Here is a 17,048-nt window from a genome sequence, read left to right as displayed (position 1 = left end):
CAGGGAGGAATTGCCAAGTGGTGGCTTGGGAAATTCAGCTTTTGCAGTGATACCATTTATTGATACCTCAAAAATGTGAAGGGGAAATATCACGGGAATCTAAATTTCACTTGGGACTCTTTCCCAACAATCCATGGATGAATACCTTATATGCCAAAGGGATTTCTCCCTGATTCCCACCCTTGTCACTTTTTGAGACTGAGGATCGCTGCTAGAACCATCTGCAAGGAGACTGATTGGAACAGCTCCTTGCAGCTTGACCTGTGAGCGTTCACGTCATCACCAGCTGCCACCAGGAATACCTGCTGCTAGTGTAGAAACTGCTTATTTTCCATGCCATATAGGGGGGTCTCTGCTGAGTTTTTCTACCGTGTAATGATGCAAATGGCCAACTTCTCAAATCCAATGGGTGGGTGGCTGTAGCCACTGCTGGCATGCAGGACCTGGAGGGTGGACTGAGAGTGAATGTAGCCTTTCAGCCTAAAGAAGATAACCTGATCCCGTTGTTCACTTCATGGCTGCTATGTGGAGGCTGTTTTCAAGTCCTGGAGCTGGTTTATGGATTGGGGAAGGGGCCAGTTCAGGCAAAGCATCCTCGGCAGCACCCCTTAAGAGAAAGTTGGAATGTGTAAACACAAATGCTGTCTCTGCACAACAGGAGGGGACTAAAAAGTTGCTGTCTCTGCAGAAGTCTACAAGTAGGCCATTAATGGAGTGGCCTACCCTGCTTTTTGCCTGGTAGCAGCTGTTTTACTGCCTTTGAACCTGAGCTGTGGTTCCTGTGGACATTTGGTCTTCCATGGACACACTCAGGAAAGGAAGTTTCCTCCATGCCCTGCTTGCAGTTTTCTCAGAGACATCTGAATATCCATCTATATGAGCTGGATGGGCCAGTCGGTATATAACACAGCTTCCTGTGTCTAGCATTAGGGGAATGAATGTGGCTGAGTGGCAGAGCATCTCCTTTACATGCAGAAGGTGCCAGGTTCAAAGCCCCGGAATCTCCAGGTAGCCATGGGAAAGATTCCCATCTGAAATCCTGGAGAGATGATGATGATGATGATACCCCACCCATCTGGCTGGGTATACTACCAGTGTAGAAAATACTGAGCTAGTTGTATCAGTTTCCTAATTGGAATATGGAATATGGGTTCCTACATTCCCAATTTCTTGGAATCAAGATGGTGCAATGGGTGGCCGCTTGGTCTGGCCCAGCAGGGACCCCTGTTTACTGGGACCTCAATCAGTATCTGACGTTACGATCTTGTGGAGGCAGCCATGTAGAGTTGCCTACGGATAGCAAGCCCACTGCACAAGTTCTGTTCCCATGTTGTAATGCACATAGTGTATTTGCTCTCAATTCTTGCTGATAAACAGGTCCATAGTGTTCTTGGTGAATCATTCAACTGACAGGTGAAAGAACAAAGAAACAATCCAGGAGAGAACTCTCTAGGTTTAGAATACACAGCAGTTCTTTTGGAAGAGAAAATAGGCGACCTGTTTTAAGAGATGAAGATAAAAAGCTTTCAGGACCTGAAGCTGTGGCATCCCTGGGTATATCTCTTGGTTGCTGCCCACTTGGTTATATCCCAAGATGGAAGAATGTTTCTACTTTTTATTGGGATAAAAGGTAAAGGTAAAGGGACCCCTGGCCATTAGGTCCAGTCGTGTCCAACTCTGGGGTTGCGGCGCTCATCTCGCGTTACTGGCTGAGGGAACCGGCGTACAGCTTCCAGGTCACGTGGCCAGCATGACAAGCCGCTTCTGGCGAACCAGAGCAGCACACAGAAACACTGTTTACCTTCCCTTATCTACTTGCACTTTGATGTGCTTTCGAACTGCTTTCAAACTGCTAGGTGGGCAGGAACTGGGACTGAGGAACGGGAGCTCACCCCGTCGCGGGGGTTCGAACCGCCGACCTTCTGATCAGCAAGCCCTAGGGATAGTTTGTTCCAAAATGTTTTATGCATCAGCATTTCTGAAAAATTAACCCATCATTTGCATGTTACTGGGTTGACACTGACCTGCAGTATTTTGCTGCCATTTAGTGGCATTTTCTGACTTACGTGGCAGGACAATCGCATAGCTGGCGCATTCCATCAAAATACAATTCCATTTCGCTACTGTTATGACAATAATACAATGGCTTTTTATTTTCACTCAAACGTTTGTCACCTTCGCTCCAAACTGAGCCTTTCTTTAACTATTTATTTTGCTTTTTTCCTTTCCCATACCTGGACGTTCTTTTCCCAAATAGAATGTTTTCTCTTTACCTTGTCTCATGCTGGAATCGTCTGTACTCTTCTTCTTTTTTAGGTTTGTATTTTTAAGTTCTCTGTATTCTGGTGTATTTCAACACCAACCAAAAAGTTGTGGTGTCTTGGACTAACAAGCCTCGGCTTCCTAAGTGTTACAGAAGTGCCCAAACTGCTTTGATAGCCTGGTCATCTAATCATTTTCGATTGGTTTTCTGCTATATATTCCCTTTTCCATGGAGCAGCCTTGTCCCCCCTGATCCATCTTGCTGCATGTGAAATTCTTTGATAGGAATTGAGCTAATGTCGCAGTGAGCCGGGGGGCACTGTGTATATATGAACATTCAGTATGCACAGTCATTTTAAACGTAGGAAATCCTGAGGCTTGTGCTTCTTGACTGTATCAGGGGCAGCAGCAAGGACTTAGCTCATATAACCATATATTTATGCTTGAAAGGAGAAGCAAAGAAGGATTACATCACGATTTAATTATACAGTGCGTCTCCATAGAAGAATTTTGTCCACAGATGCTAATGAACCAAGTTTGTAGCAATGTTCTAGTATGTGTGTAGTAGTTGTGGATGAGAATATCAAAATTATATGCTAAATCCTAGGCCAGTTGCTACTCTTTAAAAGCCCTACGACAAACACAGTCCGTTTGGTTCTCCCCACTAGCAACAGGACAGTAAAAGTCACGCCAGTCTTTGTATAAACACTGTTGTTTCCTGGGTAGCCGCCAGAGGCCGCTGAAGAACAGCGTTGGTATTCAAGCCCAAAGAAACGCGATGACGTGAAGCAGCTGCAGCTCTACGGATTTCAAGGCGCAGACTAGCTCAGGGCTCCTGTGGCATTTACTTTTGAAACTTTTTGGCCTCCTTTTCAACGGATATGCATTTGCATCACAATGGAAACTGCTGTTTATATAGGTAGAAGGGAACTGCTTCCCCTCACTCCCCCCCTTCTTTTTTCAAAGGGGTACTGATACCGTTAAATAAAGAAGGAAAAACAGAATGAAGTGCATTATTTGCATTGCACGATGGTGACACGGGAATCATGCACGCCTGGTTAGTTTACAGCCTAAGGGTTCATTTCAACCTTGAAAAGCTAGATGCCAATTAGTGGCATCTCATTTGCAAACCAGGTGACGTTTTATGTTAACAGCATTTCTCTCAAATTCGACATTCAGTTATTTCTCCAGTGCTTGACTTGCAGTGTAGCGCAGAGCCGTTCCAACTATGTGGCCCTGGAGCAGTCACTGTCTCTCACTGGCATTGTTAGGTATGGCCCACGTTCTGGTCTTTTGCACCAGGCCCTGGATCTCCTATCTCTCCCCCTGCCTTTTAAACTTGTTAAATTCGTATTTTTATTTTATCAAAAGTAACAACTGCAACGAGAAGAGGAGTACAGCAGAGCTTTGCAATGCCTGATCCAGCAGCCCCAATTCACTCCTGCAAGGAGCCCCAAATGTTCAGCCCAAATCATCCTTCAGCAATGTGCAATGTGATGAAGGTTGGGTATATCCATGTTCTGACTTGTTTGCATATGTAATAAATGTTGGTGCAATGAAAGAATAGGTATATAGAAAGGGAGAACACCTGGTTGCCAAGATCCAAGTTTGGGACAAGTACACTTTGGTGAGAGAACCCCAGCAGAGATTTAAACTCACAAATTATGCAGCAAAGTAAAGTGTAGAAATATAGACTGTTAGACCTTTGGAATACAGTCTGTGTTTCCAAGTGAGTTCCAATATAGGCCCCTCTTCCTCCAGCATAGGAAAAGACCACACATTTAATAAATTTAAAATGGTTTACTTACGAAGTTTTCAAAGGTCAGGTTCATGTGCTTTCCCATACATCAGACAGGTAGGTTGCACAGGCAGTAAAACGTAGCTTAGTTCCAAAGTGGTGAAGTTTCTTAAATTATTGGTATAGGAACAGAAGAAACGGCTTGTGAGAGAGCTATGCAAGTAATCTGGAGTAACCAGCTTAGCTTCTTCATATCTTGACCACCTCTGGTAGACTGCGGGGAGCGGGGTGAACAATAGGCTTGATTATCTAGTGCCTCCCAAAGCGAACTAAGCCTATGCTCCTAACCCCTCCATGCATTAATTAGACTCAAGCATGTTGGTTATATGAGGCTGGTTATCCCCAAAATGAAAGCCATCTGCTTGTTCCTTTCTGCCTTGCTTTGATTTTTTTAAACTCCCTTTTTTAATAAATGAAAATTTGCTTGTTGGGTGGCTGCCTGGACACGCTGCAAAGCACAATGCTGATGAGATCCAACCACTCAGGATTTTAATTTGACCAGGACTCTGGGCATACTAAAATGGTGGGTGGCTGTGGTACCTTGTGCCTAGCCAACTTGCATGCAAAGGGAAAAAGAGGGAGGGGGCTACAGCACAGAGGGTCAGCAAAGGAAGAGGAATGATTGTTGGGTGAGCAGCACAGAAATGGGAGGGTGATTCTGGTGAAACTGAAGGTTTTCCCTTGAAAGCTTTTATATGTTTAATTCCTTGATGAAAAATAATTGGGGGGGGGGGAATAATTCCTTGATCATAAGACTCCCATCATGTGTGGCTTGGCTGCCTTGAGTTACTTGCTCTGCATGTAGCAGGGGGGCAGGGCAGGACCATGTACGGTATCCTGAGTTCTTGGGAGGAAGGAAGCCAGAGCTAGGACTCCAAAAAAGAAACGCAGACATGTGCCTGGAATTTCAGACTGTTGCTTGCAATCAACACCCCCTTGCATTGATCAGTGATGAGTTTCTTCTGGCATGTTGTCCTCAGAATAGCAAGCACCTTCTAGGAGATCATTATGTCTTTCCACTGCTTATCAGAAAGCAGCGGGCAGAAGATTTGGCCACAGAATAAGTTTCCCGAAACCTCTCCCATGGATAAAATTGCTACTGTCGCTTGCCTTCTCTACCATGCGGAGCTTCCTGGTCTCCAAAGTACTACATCACAGGTGAAACTGATTCTGTGGCCAAAGCTTCTACCCACTGCTTTCTGATTAGCGGTTGGGAGCCTGCCATTCTGAGGACACCGTGCCAGAAGAAACTCATCAATGATAAATGCAAGGGGGTGTTGATTGCACACAACAGCCTGCAATTCCACACACATACGCATTTGAGTCACATCTCTCTATTAATATATGTATGAATGAGAGTGAGTGAGTGTTCTGTCCCATAACAGCCCCTTCTCTACACATGAGACATTGTCAATCTCCCAAGTATCCTGTGACTCAGCAGGGCTACCAGTCTAAACTTGGGCCAGAGCAATGCAATGACAGCTTTACATGATGTTGTTTGTCTGTGTGACAACTCATGGTTACGCCATGGATTGTTAAGCAAACCATGGTTTAGCGTTACGTGTGAACTGGGCCATTGGTTTTTCCTGGAGTTCCAGCAGACAAAGGTTAAGGGGCCAACACAAGCTGCCATCATCGATTTTAGTTGGAAAGAGCAAATAAGCTGAAAGCTTTGTATTGCACCCCAAACAACCTCGCCAATCTGAATGCCCCCAAAGCCCTGTGGCCATTTAACAACAAGTGCTATCTCAGAATAAAGTATCATAGTTTGGCCATTTGTCATGGATGCTTTCGTTGAGATTCCTGCATTGCAGGGGGGTGAACTAGATGACTCTTGGAGTCACTTCCAACTCCATGGTTCTATGATTCTATGTGCTTACTGTGAGGGATCCTATTCCCTCCCCTTTTCGATTCTTCCCCAACCGTGACTCTCCCTAAGTTTCACTGTCCACTAAGATGAATCCTTCAGTGGTTATATGGGAGTGTCTCTGGGGTACCTCAGTGCTTTACGTTCGAAACAACTCTTGCCACCTTTGGGATCTCCCGCCCTGGGTTCCCAAACTACTGCAGCTTGCCTTCCCTTTTTGGCAACTGCGTGGCACCTTTGGCTTCCCTGCCCAGTCCTCTGTATGCCAGGAAAATAAGCCACCCGTTCCCTCTATCACAGGAAACCCTTAGTGCTTTTCCCCTCAGCCACACCTCTTGAGGCACTGACGCACTGCCACAGTCAGCGAACGTTTAAGCACTTTTAACTTTATTAAGGTAACTTGAAAACATGGATGTCTTGAGTTATTACTGGTACAAATCTTCTTATATAATTCAGCTCAGTTATAATCTTTCCAGCATCCCGTTAGCAATGGTAATGACCTTTCCTCCCATTCCCCAAAGCCTAACCTCGCAGTTTCTCTTTCTAAACCTCCACACCCAACTGCCAAACCCCCAACTGCCTTTTCAGGTTGTTCCCCCTCCTTTTAGAATGCCAGGTAGCTCCGCCTCCCAGGGAACACCCACCTAACATGGGAGTGATAGGTTAACCCATGATGAACCAGGCCTTATTCCGCCACACTTACTTCATCAGATACATTGAAAAGTTTGTGTTATACTTAATCCTTAAGGTGCCACAACATGACTCTTTGTCTTCTTTGCTATGACAGACTGATACAGCTACTCCTGCTGAAACCCTTTAGCAGTGTAACAGCTGCTAGTAAATAAGCGCCAGGACCGTAAGTTTGTGTTTTTTAAAAAATACTTGCGCAAGTAAGTGAGCAGAGACAGAGTGGGCTCAGGCAGTGGAGCTTGGTAACTTTTGCTGGGCCAGGGCTGCAGCTGTGTGTGCTTTAGTATAGTATAGGCATGTCCAACAGGTAGATCGCGATCTACTGGTAGATCACTGGGGAATTGTCCTGTAGTTCAAATGGTTGGCATCTGAAGATAATGGATATTTGGCTAATTTATGAAACTGTTAAAGAAGAATGGAAATGAAACCCATAAAGGAGAGGTTGAGGGAAGTTGCCCCAAAGTGTTTTGCATCTTATAAAATGAATTCAAAAAAACAAAACAAAAACACAAATGGTTGGCATCTGTGTGTCACGGGAGACAATGAAAGAGTGCACCTTCATGGGTGAAGTCAAATGGTTGGATAGTTACAGCACCTGCTGTGGCTGTAGAGACTGATATGGGAGAGACATGTTTTGTTGCAGCAGGGGCAGAGGAAGGCGTCCGGTTGTGCTGATGCAGGTGTAGCATGGAGTTTCTTCTTTTTGCACTCCTCCCAGCGGTCATCCTCTGGTTACTGCTGTGGATACATGACCCAGTTCAAAAATATCTGGCAAAAACCCCTGATACCAAACCTAAAGTTATTCTTTATTGTATCCGAAATAGGATTTCAACTATTGATTTAGGATTGATTTTAAATTCTGTCTGTTAGATTAGTCTTATAACTGTCTTTGTTGTAAACTGCCCTGACAGCCCAACTGGGCTATATGCTCAGGCATAAATACAATAGACGAATGCATGAATAAATAAAACACTTTTCTGATGCTTGGCAACACTCATTAGGTTGGCATTCACTAATTAGGAACAGGAGGTACTTTTATCTGGTGACGTATATGGACAGAACAACCCAAACGCAAGCAATAAAAAATGTCAGATTAACCACTGAGATAAAGGGGGGGGGAAATCTTTGGCTAACAGTATCCTTTTGTTGCCCTCTCACTTATGGCTCTGGCAGGAAATAAAACACAGCGCTTAGCATCATCTGTTGCAAGACTCTGAGTGCTATAAGATGCAGAATACATTCCTAGGCCAAGTGCGCATTCAGAGATCTCTAGTGTATCATGTATGGCAGAAGAAAACCAGAATATAACAAGTAGGCCTCTCACTGCCATTTACAATGCTCTTGTTATATAGGGTTAGCAAATGTGGGGATCCTCCAGGTGTTGCTGTGCTATAATTCCCATTATCCCTGACCATTGGCCATGCTGACTGCAGCTGATGCAAGTTGAGCAACATTGGGAGGATGCCATGTTAATGAGTAGTTTAGACATCAGGGTGTCCAGTTTTAGCATCCCATTTTTTAGCTTTCCGTAAGTTGTTTGCTGGAACAACATCACTGTGTCATCACATCACCAAGGCTAGTATATGGCAACTTACTGTTTTTAAACTGATAGCTGCCTTTCCAGATTATCTGGTCACCCAAGGCAATTCGCAATATACCGGTAAATGTAAAATATCCTTTGGGGTATTCCAGCAGCATTCAGTGAACCTGTCCACAGTCCCAAAGTGCTTAAGGTACTTAAAACAAAACAAAACAAAACAAAACACCATTTCATCTGCATTACATTAAGTTTTGCAGTGGTGGGCAACCTAACTGAACTGTTACCCGTTTCCTGTGGGCTTTCTTTCTGCTTGGTTTCCTGCCCTCAACAAAAGTCAGTTATTGATCAAGCGAACCCGTTAACAGCTAAATTCTTTCCTGAAAGAGGAACAAAGTTTGTGCTGTGTTACCTCAAAGCTCATTCTCTCAGATATCCAGGCCCAAGTTGCACGGAGCTTTATACAAGGACCTTGAAGAAGTGGGCTTGGTTGAAGTAAACCACTGCCACCACAACAATAGCAAAATAATTTATATGCCTCCTTTTATTTCCAGAAGAAATACAAAGGCAGTGCAGAAAGAGGTAAAAAAAAAAAATCCAAAAGCAAGTAAGTATAAAACTGATCATAAAAATGCAGCTTTTGTTGTTGTTCAGTCATTCAGTCGTGTCCGACTTTTCGTGACCCCATGGACCAGAGCACGCCAGGCACGCCTATCTTTCACTGCCTCCTGCAGTTTGGCCAAACTCATGCTAATCGCTTCGAGAACACTGTCCAACCATCTCATCCTCTGTTGTCCCCTTCTCCTTGTGCCCTCCATCTTTCCCAACATCAGGGTCTTTTCTAGGGAGTCTTCTCTTCTCATAAGGTGGCTAAAGTACTGGAGCCTCAACTTCAGGATCTGTCCTTCCAGTGAGCACTCAGGGCTGATTTCTTTAAGGATGGATAAGTTTGATCTTTTTGCAGTCCATGGGACTCTCGAGAGTCTCCTCCAGCACCATAATTCAAAAATGCAGCTAGCTATTATTAAAAATACATAGTAAAACAGCTTCTTCACAACACTGAAACATCCATAATTAAAATGTGTAACAAACAAACCCATTAAAACAGTGAAACAGTTTAAACAGCAATTAAACAGCAGGTTCAACTCAGGATATCAGGGAAGTGTTTATCTAAACAAGTCTGCCTTCAGGAGCCCATGGGAATGCAGGAAGGGAGACACAGAAAATGCAGAAGGCCCCTGGGTGTGAGCACCTTAGCAATGAGTGAAAGCAAAAGCAGGGTTGTCAACATAGTGCCTGTGGGCCCCTATGCACTCCCAGGACCCCATCCTCCTTGTTCTTCCTCAAAATTAGGAAGAACAAAATTAGGTTTTGAGGAATGGCGGGACAGGGTTTTGTGTGTGTGTTTTTTTAAAAGGGGGGTGTTAATTCTCCCTTTCCCGGCTGTGATCATTTCCCACACCATAATTAGCTACCTTTGAAGCCTTCTGTTGGCTACAATAAGTTGTTTAGCCTGGAAAAGAGAATGACATGAGATATTATAACCTTCTTCAACTGTCTAAGGGCTGCCACATGGAGGACAGGACCAATGGCTTCAAGTTGCAAGAATGGAGATTCTGGCTTAACATCCGCAAGAACTTACACTGTTCGCAACAGTGGAACAGACTCCCTTGGGAGGTGGTGGAAGAGATAATCCTTGGGATCCCTTCCAATTCTACGATTCTATGATTTGGTGGAGTCACAGCTTTAGTGGAGTCCTTGCTGAAAATGCCCCTCTTGGTTCAATTAGGCTTTGAATATTGTAAGGAGGTACAATTGAGTAGAGAAGGGTCATCTCTTGCTCTCTTGCTCCCTTTCTCAGAGAGAGAGGGGGGGAGGGAGAGAAGGGCATCTTATCAATAAGAGACGAGATAAGGGATAAGAGACAAGAAGAAACGGGAGAAGAGGAGGAGGAGGAGGAGTTTGGACTTGATATCCCACCTTTCACTCCCCTTAAGGAGTCTCAAAGCAGCTAACAATCTCCTTTCCCTTCCTCCCCCACAACAAACACTCTGTGTGGTGAGTGAGGCTGAGAGACTTCAGAGAAGTGTGACTAGCCCAAGGTCACCCAGCAGCTGCATGTGGAAGAGCGGGGATGCGAACCTGGTTCACCAGATTACGAGTCCACTGCACTTAACCACTACATCACGCTGATGGTGTAGAAGAGAAGAGAAGAGAAGAGAAGAGAGATGGGATAAGAAGATGAGATGATATATGAGATGAGAGATAAGAGGATAAGAGATGAGATGGAAGAAATAAGAGCTGTTCTTTCCTAAAACCACCATCCTGACTGCCTTAAGTCAGCCTTTGCAGTTAGCTATCACAGAGCTACAATTCCTAACAAACTACAGTTTCCAGGGCTGTGTCGATAGCTTTGCTGAGGAACAGCTCTAAACTGGATGTTGATCACTTCTTCTCCCAGTATGGTGTTGCAACCGTCCACCTGCCATCCTCATTGCATTCCTGCTGTGGAATTGAAGTTCTGCAACTGTACAGCCGCAAGAAAAAAGGGGTGGGTGCATAGCTGGTGAAATATACTCAGAGTCAAGTGTGAATTTCATGCTCTTTATTCAGCTCATAGTAGCAATGAATAAATCTTTCCCCAAAACGTCTGCTATATATACATTATTTACACAATGGGCCCCACATGATTGGCTAATTCCGGGCTACTCCTGTGGCCAATCAGGTTGTGGATTTACTTCCTCCAGGAGCCTGATTGGCTGCTCTTGCAGCCCAATCAGGTCGCTGATTCACTTCCACCTGGAGCTGGATTGGGTGGCTCCTGCGGACCAATCAGACTACTGCATTCGGGACCCTATTGTTCTAGGATTCAGCTCAGTACATAACAGCTAGACTCCTGCATCGCTGTGCCAAGGAAAGCAATATCTTATGAAATGAATACCATGCCCCAACATGTCAGTTGGTTGGGGCATTTTCTGTACTGGTAACACTCCTCTTCTCACACTAAAGATCATACCTCCCACTGGAACCTTTTATGCATCTGCTGTTTATTTACTCAGAAACAGTTCTGAAGTGTGGCATGGGGTTAGTAAACTCTTAACAGTTTACTTAAAAAAAGAAAAACCCCACACAATTTAGGGATCCTTAATGTATGAGCAGTTGTAGTTCCTATAGCATAACTGCCACTTAAACATAGAATCATAGAATTGTAGAATTGGATGGGACCACAAGGAGGACCATCTTCTAGTCCAAGCCCTGCAATGCAGGAATATTTTGCCCAATGTGGGGCTTGAACCCATGACCCTGAGATTAAGAGTCTTATGCTCTACCAACGTAGCTATTGTATTAAGGAGCATTTATTAACTGGATAGGTAGTTATGGTTTGGTGGAGGGGAGGAAACTGTGCACTAGCAGAGTGATCCCCCAACTGAAATCCGTCCCCTCAAGGACTACTTGAAAATATCCAAAGTTCTTGGTAGACCATCGTGAGAAGTGAGGTTTCAGGGAACCAGGCAGAGGACCTTCTCAGTAGTGGTGCCTGCCATGTAGAATGCCTTCCCATCAGATGTCAAGGAAATAAACAACTATCTGACTTTTGGAAGACAATGAAGGCAGCCCTGTTCAGATAAGCTTTTAAAGTCTGATGTTTTATAACTTTTTTATTATTATCATTAATTCTGTTGGGAGCTGCCCAGAGTGGGCAGGGTATATTATTATTGTTGTTGTTGTTGTTGTTGTTGTTGTTTAATTATTTATTTTGTTATGCCGTTGTCGCAACTTTAATATAATTCAAACTGCAACACAACAAGTTTCAATAGAAGAAACAAAAGAAGCAATAAAACTATAGTTTGCATCTGTCTTTGGAGACAATGGAGGAGTGAGACTTTGTGGGTGAAATCAAACCATTGGAGAGTTACAGCACCTACTGTGGCTGTAGAGACCGATACTGGAGAGACATGTTTCGTTGCAGCTGGGGCAGATGAAGGCAAGGGTGGCCGTTGGGTCTTAAATCCTTGGTGAGTTAGGGGAAGCACTAAAATACAAATAAAAATTTCCCAAATTCAACCGCAAACCCACAGACTTGCCACAGACCTTAACAAAGCTGGTGGTCCACAGACTGCAGCCTGGAATGCTTGCACAAACATTTTGTGTCCAAATGAATGCATTTAGATGTATGTATGTGATGCACCTCAGGGAGACCTAATTTCCAGAAACACAGGGGAGGGAGCTGAGATCTGAAGAATAGCAACTCTAATAACATACTAACAAAAATGTTAGAAACATCCCCATATAAAGGAGAGACAATAATTTACCAGGGGGGAATATCAGAAAAGAGCTGACACGGACAGCGGGCATCTTGGAATTTTGCCATGCTGTTGAAGAAAGGCAGAATAGTATTTTGGAAGTCAATCATCAGCAATGTTGCTGTGCTTTGTTGGTGCCAATTATTGTATGCAAGTTCCAATTTGCAGCAGTGTTAATGTTCATCTGCTACAGTATCATCAACCCTAGAACCACCTGCAGTTTGGGGGTGTTCTGATGCTGAAAGTGATACCAGTCCTCAAAGGGGCAAATTTTTCTGTTGTCAACTTGGCGAGCAAATGAAAATGTGTTGGAACAGAAATCCTCCAAACTGTACGTTGCAGAGCCAATTATTTCTTTGCATTTTTGCTTGCCCTGTTTTTTTTGTTTGTTTGCTTTCTTTCTTCTTCCCATCATTCTGACTTGTATTGTTATAGTATTGCATACGTATATGATGATGTGAGAATTGAAGTAATATTAATGACTGCTCTAAATGGACATCAGAAGTGAACCTTGCCCAAAGTACAACCTGTTTACCATGACCAGCCTAATGCTTGCACACAGAGAAAGGGTGGTGGAATATTTGTATTTGATAACTAAAGCGTGAGTTGGAGAAGGTGATGCAAGAGAAATACACAATGGATGTGAATCAAGGGCTGCAATCCAAAACACACTCCCCAGGGAATGAGCCCCAGTGAATTTAGTGGGACATACTTCTGAGTGAATATTGTTAGGATTGGGCTATAAAAGGCACAGCACATGAAGGAGCTGCCTTGCAGCTGAGACACTTTCCTTCAATAGCTGTAACACTGGTTTATTTGTGTTCCCGTGTACTATTCCCATTGTTACCTGAATCCACACAATTCCTGGTGCTAACCAAGAGATGGCAGAAGAGTCGGAGGAATGCAATGTTGGGTGCATCATTGGCACTTTGCTCATCCTAAAACACTTTCCTGGCCGTTCAGTCCCACGGAATTCAAGGAGGCTGACTTTTGAGTAGATGTACTGTATAGAAAAGCCCTGGCAGACCAACATGGCTACCTACCTGTAATTGCCTAAAATACAGTTATCCAAATATCTCTTAATTCAGGAGCGGGGAGTGCATTTCAGTCTGAGGGCCACATTCCCTTAAAAGCAAGCTTCTGGGGGCCACATGCCAGTGGTGGGCAGAGCAAGGCAAAAGTGGGTGATGAATATAAAATTTTATTTTTGTACTTTTAGTTTCTACACACACTCATACACCCCTCTATCCTCCATCCAGACAAGCAGGAGTTCATTTAAGGGGCATGTTCCAGCCAGGCAAAAACACCTGGGTCCAATGAAGGATTTTGACTAGGGGGAGAGAGATTGTGGCCTGGAGATGTAAGACCATAATGGGCTCTTGAGCTCTTGAGCGGTGGATTCAGGAACACGAAGAGGCAAAACACCATGCAGGGTTCAGCAGGATTTATTTTGAGTTACATATGTAAAGCAAAAGGCACAATCCAAAAGTTGGACTGAGCACTGAGAGACTGGCGCGTACTCCTTATAAAGACAATACAGAAACCGAAAATAGAAACCGAAAATTGGCTCAAGGTTCACATGTTCCCTAGGAGGGTAACCTCCCAAAGCCTCCCCAACTCGCTCTCCCCAGTCTGGGAATGTCCTGGCAAGCCTTGAATATACTTGGCAGGCTTCCCAGAAATATAGCAACATCACCTAGCTTGTGAGCACACAGATCCGCTATTGTATGCATGTGTGTGTGCCTAATCAGCAAGAAAGCATAACTTCAGTTAACCGGCAATAATACTTATTGCATTAGATAGGAAATACAAAAGCATAAATCAATAATACCCATGCAGGGGATGAGTCTACTAACTAGGAAATACCTTACATCTTAATGGACTGAATACAATATTAATACAGGTGGCAGGAGCCAACTCCAGCTGCATTCCTCCTGTCTGCTCAGAAAGCGCATACATCCCGTCCAAGGCTGAGAGCCCCCCCTTGCTCACACAACTCAGAGCTGCCCCTCTCCCAAAGACCCATAGGAACAATACACAAATATGCAATCAATACATACCAATACATGTAAGGATACGCAACTCCAACAAGCCTGATGCCTCCAGTATGATCAATCAACAAGACCAGCTCTTAAGCCCATTAAAGGCTAGCCACAATTAACGGCACATTCCTTAAAAGGGGCTTTCCGTCCCCCTCTCTCGTGATGGTGTTTCTATGGTAACAGCCAAGGTGCTATTTCTGTATTAACAGGCCATTGTTTAATTCCAGACCGTACACCGTTATCAAAACCTTGAAGCTGCTGGCCAGTTTTGGCTGATTTCCCAGAAATAGTTGAAGAAGCAACATTAGGCACATTCCTTTGTCTCTCTTAATATTACAAAAATACAGAAAATATATTAATGCACAAATGCTGTGAATGATACACAAATAGACAAGCTTAGAAAGCAATTAAGGCATTCATAATCAATATGGGATATTTAGCTATTTGAACTGTCCCCTTCAGAGAGAGTTCTGCAGGTTGATGTCATAGGCTGGCTGGACACTGAGGAATGGTGGGAGGAACCAGCGGGGGAACCCCCAAGGGACAAAGGCTCAGAGCCTGAGAATTGATGGTGGTCAGAGGGAGAAGACTGGGAGGAAGTGTCGGAAGCTGAAGGGGCAACAGGGCTTAGTGAGCTGGAAGAGTCTGTGGCAGAGAGAAATTCAGAATCAGAGACAGAAGCTGAAGCAGGAGGGTGGGAGGAGAGAGGTCAAGAAGCAGAGATGAGTCAGGCTGATCTAAAGGCACGGGTGTCTTCCTTTCCTGCTGCGACCAGCTCCTCTCCTCCTTGGTCTCCCAGAATGAGAAGAGGCATGAAAAGGGCAGAGGAGACATTGGTGAGGTGCAGATGCAGTCCCCGATTGCTTGGAGAAAACCCTGGAGAAAGGGTAGATGTGGGGAGGCAGGGGCCTTCAGTCTCAGCAACTGCTTCATGAGGGCAAGACCTACCAGAGGTGGGTTGCTGAGCTCATTAAGCCTGACACTCCTGTGCTGATCATGTTTTTGCTAATAAAGAGTTGACTCCAACTCTGTGATTTACCACTGCTTGCTCCTGACAGCCAAGTAGAGAGTCCACGAGGGCCGCATTTGGCTCCTGGGTCTGGGGTTCCCAACCCCAGTCAGAGATAGCTCAGCTCCTGTGCCTTTACCATCAGGCCTGATGCAGAAAAATTCAGCACATAAAAGAAAAATATTGGCATGGAAGTGAAGTGATGGGAAAAACTTCAGCTGTTGAGTTTTGACATGTCAGGCAAAAATGAAATAAATACGGTAGTTTCTAGGTCAGTCACTAACATCTCCTGTCACTGTTCTCCTAATTTAGGAACTGAGCTCTCGTTCTTGCAGGATTCCACTAGAAAGATTTTCCACACAGGAGTGTCTTCCCTGAAAAGCATTTACAATATTTTAAAGCCTTGATTATTTTTATCATGCATACACACCCTTCTTCACACCGACTGCTGGCCTTGATCCAGTTTGGCAAATTGTTCCTGTTTTGTATGTCACACGCTTGCTGGATCCTCATTTCATGACATGGTTACTTTGCCTTTAATAGACAGGAATTCAGCAAGTTCACCAGTCCACAGCAGAGTAATGAATACAGTTACCAGGGTTGGATTTCCTTAGTGCTTTTGAACTCAGCGTCACACTATTATGATCATCAGCACAATCATTTCTGCTTGCCGCAATGAAAGATCTCCCTGCACCACACTGTGTGCTTTTCTGGGGGGTTTTCCTGACTCCCCAGAGCTGATTTGGGGGTTACAGTAACTCTGCTGGCTCCTACTAGAATCCAGCCCAACAAGTTTGTCTTGTTCTGGCACCCAAAAAGGCACCCCTAGCTCAGATAACAATAATAATTAAAACAAACCTGATCAAAACAGAACAAACAACATAAAAATAAATCCACAGCAGAATAAATAGCTGTTGAAAAAATGAAGAAGAAAAAACAGAGCCAGAGAGATAGAGATCTATTTACAACATATTTTCCTGCCACGACTGAAAACACTTCAGCTCTGTCAGAAAAGAGGGAGCAGCCACAGCAGCTGTGCCTACACAATATGCAGTGGGAAAGCTCAAGAAAGCAAGCCAGGCTGGCTGGAATAAAGGCTGATGGGCAAAGCATTGGCTTGCTTGCAGACAGCAAGCTAAGATATCCACCCACGGGGAAAACCCATTCTAGGTTCCGCTGGACATTGGGGCAGGTGAGTAACATCTGTTCCTCCAGCTAGATTGATAAGCAAACCTTATCTATCCCCGGCCAATAGAATCTACTTTATTCCTAGGAAGAGCAAGATAACAACAGAACAAGACTGGAGTAAAAGCCCAATCTCCTTCTGCTGCAGCTCAGTCCAGAGTAAAGGGGCAGTACAAGTCAACCAATTGCAGCAAGCCAGCTCAAGCTTCCTAACCGGTGGCCTTGTTCCCTGGCTCTGGGGTTCTAACCTAACAGGCTGGGACACGTCCACCCAGAAAGGAGGAAGCCACCACATAGGGAACTGGTTTAGATTTTCACAATCAGGAAACGAATGGTGTGGGTGGGTGGGGGATA

The sequence above is a fragment of the Lacerta agilis genome, chromosome 2 (assembly GCF_009819535.1).
Source record: "Lacerta agilis isolate rLacAgi1 chromosome 2, rLacAgi1.pri, whole genome shotgun sequence".
Classification (NCBI taxonomy): domain Eukaryota; kingdom Metazoa; phylum Chordata; class Lepidosauria; order Squamata; family Lacertidae; genus Lacerta; species Lacerta agilis.
This window is presented reverse-complemented; position numbering follows the sequence as displayed.